A 4701-nucleotide genomic window follows, 5' to 3' on the forward strand; every position below is an offset into this window, starting at 1 on the left:
TTCTTTTGCCACGTAATGCACCATATTCATGTGCGTGCATGCTCAGTCCCTTCAGTTGTGTCCGACTCTGTGCGACCCTATGGAATGTAGCCTGTCCGGCTCCTCTGTCCATGGGATTCTCCAGGCAAGAATACTGGAGTGGGTTGCCATGCCTCCTCCAGGAGATCGTCCCGACCAGGGATAGAACCCGCATCTCTTACATCTCCTGCATTGGCAGGTGGGATCTGTGGCACTAGTGCCACCTGGGAATTCCTAACATATTCACAGGTTCTGGGAATTAGGTCCGGGACATCTTTGGGGGGTAAGGGCATCATTCTGCTTGCTCCAAATGTAAAATGTAAAGAAACAAAAACAAAGACTGCTGAACTTCAGCTAAATTTTTCATCACAACATCCTCCACTTTAAAATTTTTCTTAATTCTCTACATAAAAAAAGAAAAAGAAAAATCGTTATCAGATAAAATGCTTTTGTTTACAAGTAACAGAAACCAAATTGAACCAGCTTGACCAATAAGAGACTAAATCAGCTTACAAAAGAGGAAGTGAGCTCTGGCGCCCTAAATGCAGACCTAGAGGCCCCACATTCTTCTTACCTCTCTCCCCTGAAATATCCCAAGGCTCATAATACCTCTTGGTATTCATAATTACTAACATTTGCAAACACCTACTACCTGGAGTACAAGAAAGAGGAGAGGGCACTCCAGAGAGGATAGGTAAACTGCACAAGGCCACCCTGCCAGGGGTCCCAGGTCACCCAACTCTAGAAGCCAGTATCTTAACCACTGTCAGCCCTCACTGACCTGTGCTGGTGGGGACACTGTGGTCCAGAGACCTGCCTTCCTGAGTGCATGAGTAGGGGCTGGCAGCCCAAGTTTCCAGGTCTGGTGAGAGGCACAGGCCAGCCCTCAGGCTGTCCATTACACACGATTATGGAGCTGCACCAGGATATTGCCAGGTTGTCTATTTCCTTCTCTTCCCTCTGCCTGGCTGGGCTAATATGGGCCTTGGCAATGTGCCTATTGCTCAACAGGCTGGTCTGCTACCTTAAATGGCTTGGTTTTCCCAGGTTAAAATTGTTTGTTCTTAGGATTTCCCTGGTAGTCCAGTGGCTAAGATTCTCTGCTCCTAAAGGAGAGGTCCTGGGTTCAATTCCCAGTCAGGGAACTAGATTTCACAGGATGCAACTAAACAGATCCCACATACCACAGTGAAGATCAGAGATCTCCTGTCATGCAACTTGGACATGGGCAGCCAAATAAATAAATATACTTTAAAAAAATATTGTTTGTCCTTGCCGCCTCCAGGCCACCAGTGCACAGGTAGTGCCTCCTCAAGGGGGGCCTCTCTTTAGTGTGCAATATTTAGCAGGAGCGCTGGGAGGGGTTTGATGACGTGCAAAACTGTGGCCCAACAAAGGTTTCCCAGAGTGTCCCTTCAGTGGCGGCCTGAGGAAGAGGTGGTGGCAGCGGTTGGCGTTGGCAAAGAAATGCGTTTGAGCCAGAACCAGGGTTTGCAGTGTGCTCTCCACCCACAGAAATGAGCCGTGAGGCTGCACCAGCGCTACCTACTGGAACCTCAACATGTATGCCATCCTCCCAGAGTGTGCCTGCCCTGACACTGCTGCGGCCAACAATGACCTGGCGAGTCTTTTTGAGTGACCGGTCTGCTTTGACTATGTGTTACCGCTCATTTTTCCCTGTCAATGTGGCCATCTCGTTTGTCTCAACTGTCGCCCAAAGCTCACACATTGTCTGACTTGCCGGGGCCCGTTGGGGTCCACTCGCAACTTGGCTATGGACAAAGTAGCCAGTTCAGTACTTTTGCCGTGTACATATTCCTCTTCTGGATGTGAACTAACTCTGTGAACTAACTCTACACAGAAAAGGCAGACCGACCACGAACAGCTCTGTGAGTTTAGGCCTTGTTCCTGTCCATTCCCTGGTGTTGCCTGTAAATGGCAAGGCTCTTTGGATGCTGTTGTGCCACATCTGATGCATCACCATGAGTCCATGACAACCTCACAGGGAGAGGATATAGTTTTCCTTGCTGTAGACATTAATCTTCCTGGTGCTGTTGACTGGGTGATGGTGCAGTCCTGTTTTGACTTTGACTTCATGCTAGTCTTGGAGAAACAGGAAAACCAAGATGGTCACCAGCAATTCTTTGCGATTGTACAGCTGATAGGAATACACGAACAAGCTAAAAATTCTGCTTATTGACTTGAGCTAAATGCTCATAGGCGGCGATTGGCTTGGGAAGCTACTCCTCGATCTATTCATGAGGGAATTGCAACAGCCATTATGAACAGTGACTGCCTAGTCTTTGACACCAGCATTGCACAGCGTTTTGCAGAAAATGGCAATTTATGCATCACTGTAACTATTTCCATGTGTTGAAATGGCAAACAAACATTTTCTGGCCAGTGTTTAAAACCATTGCATTCAGTTTCCCAGAGAATAAGGCACCTGCCTGCCTACCAACCAGAAATCTTTGGTAGGTGGAAGCTAGATACATGATAGTAAATCCAATACAATATTATAAAGTTAAAAAATAATAATAATTAAAAAATGATAAATGGTTAAACAAACAAAAATAATAAATACCCTCCAAAAATAAAAATAAAAAGACAAAGGAAAGGCTGTTAAATAGAGGGAAGATTTGCATGTAATAACATTAATATTTAAAAATAAATCAACAGTAAACCACTGAAAAATACAGATATATTTAATGCAACATGGGCATCTTTTGTATTAAAAAAGGAAGCATTGTAAAGCAGTTCTGAATTTGTGTTTGCTGTAGATTGAGTGTACTGTTGAAAAATGCTGGGTTCTTGTTTTTGTTTTTTGTTTGCCTGTGTGTGTGTGTATGTTTGGATTTTTTTCCCTTTAACTGACAAGATGTGTTGAGTGCCCTTGAACCACTGATATTCCCCTATGTGAGTCAATACATAGTGCTGCTGCTGTTTGTATATATTTTTTTGTGCCTGTATTTGCTAATTTTATAATTCTAGTTTTCATTGAATAAATTTCACTTTCTTTTCTATAAATAAAAAAAACATTGACTGTTCTCATCTCCAAGTGCTTTTACACATGTCACTGGCACATTCTGTCTCCCCTTCTTCTGCTTGGTTAACTTCATATCCTTTATATTTCAACCAAGATGTCACTTACTCAAGGGCCCCTTCCTGTCATCCTCAACTGTAGAAGGCTAATTAACACATGCGTGCCTGCTAAGGCACTTCAGTTGTGTTTGACTCTTTGTGACCCTATGGACTGTGCCCACCAGGCTCCTCTGTCCATGGGATCTTCCAGGTAAAAAAGTACTGGAGTGGGTTGCCACATCCTTCTTCAGGGGATCTTCCTGACCCAGGGATCCAACCTACGTCTCTTAGGTCTTCTGCACTGGCAAGCGAGTTCTTTACCACTACTGCCACCTGGAAAGTCCAAGCTAACTAATAGCCCTACAAAATTATCTACCTCCTAATCCTTGAAACCTGTGACTGTTCATTTATATGGCAAAAAAGACTTTGTAGGTGTGATTAAGTGAAGAGTCTTAGACATGGAGATTATCTTGATTATCTGACGGGCTCTAAATGAAACCACATTTAGATCCACTGGATCATCGAAAAAGCAAGAGAGTTCCAGAAAAACATCTATTTCTGCTTTATTGACTATGCCAAAGCCTTTGACTGTGTGGATCACAATAAACTGTGGAAAATTCTGAAAGAGATGGGAATACCAGACTACCTGACCTGCCTCTTGAGAAACCTATATGCAGGTCAGGGAGCAACAGGTAGAACTGGACATGGAACAACAGACTGGTTCCAAATAGGAAAAGGAGTACATCAAGGCTGTATATTGTCACCCTGCTTATTTAAATTATATGCAGAGTACATCATGAGAAATGCTGGGCTGGAAGAAGCACAAGCTGGAATCAAGATTGCCAGGAGAAATATCAATAACCTCAGATATGCAGATGACACCACCCTTATGGCAGAAAGTGAAGAGGAACTAAAAAGCCTCTTGATGAAAGTGAAAGTGAAAAAGTTGGCTTAAAGCTCAACATTCAGAAAACGAAGATCATGGTATCTGGTCCCATCCCTTCATGGAAAATAGATGGGGAAACAGTGGAAACAGTGTCAGACTTTATTTTCAGGGGGCTCCAAAATCACTGCAAAAGGTGATTGCAGCCATGAAATTAAAAGACGCTTACTCCTTGGAAGGAAAGTTATGACCAACCTAGATAGCATATTCAAAAGCATAGACATTATTTTGCCAGGAAAGGTCCATCTAGTCAAGGCTATGGTTTTTTTAATGGTCATGTATGGATGTGAGAGTTGGACTGTGAAGAAAGCTGAGCACTGAAGAATTGATGGTTTTGAACTGTGGTGTTGGCGAAGACTCTTGAGAGTCCCTTGGACTGCAAGGAGATCCAACCAGTCCATCCTAAAGGAGATCAGTCCTGGGTGTTCATTGGAAGGACTGATGCTGAAGCTAAAACTCCAGTACTTTGGCCACCTCATGCAAAGAATTGACTCATTGGAAAAGACCTTGATGCTGGGGCAGGAGGAAAAGAGAACAACAGAAGACGAGATGGCTGGATGGCATCACCGACTCGATGGACGTGAGTTTGAGTGAATTCTGGGAGCTGGTGATGTACAGGGAGGCGTGCTTTGATTCACAGGGTCACAAAGAATGGGATA

General features: G+C 43.9%; 1 non-coding gene and 1 pseudogene across 1 annotated transcript; both read left to right on the forward strand.

Moving 5' to 3' along the window:
• The first annotated feature begins 1090 nt into the window (after positions 1 to 1090).
• TRNAR-CCU (transfer RNA arginine (anticodon CCU)) lies at positions 1091 to 1163 on the forward strand. Its single transcript has one exon. It is a non-coding gene; the product is annotated as a tRNA-Arg (tRNA).
• Positions 1164 to 1535: 372 nt separating this feature from the next.
• LOC128070066 (E3 ubiquitin-protein ligase SIAH1-like) lies at positions 1536 to 2395 on the forward strand (annotated as a pseudogene).
• Positions 2396 to 4701: the final 2306 nt, after the last annotated feature.

Source organism: Budorcas taxicolor, chromosome X (genome assembly GCF_023091745.1).
Source record: "Budorcas taxicolor isolate Tak-1 chromosome X, Takin1.1, whole genome shotgun sequence".
In the NCBI taxonomy this organism is placed as follows: Eukaryota; Metazoa; Chordata; class Mammalia; order Artiodactyla; family Bovidae; genus Budorcas; species Budorcas taxicolor.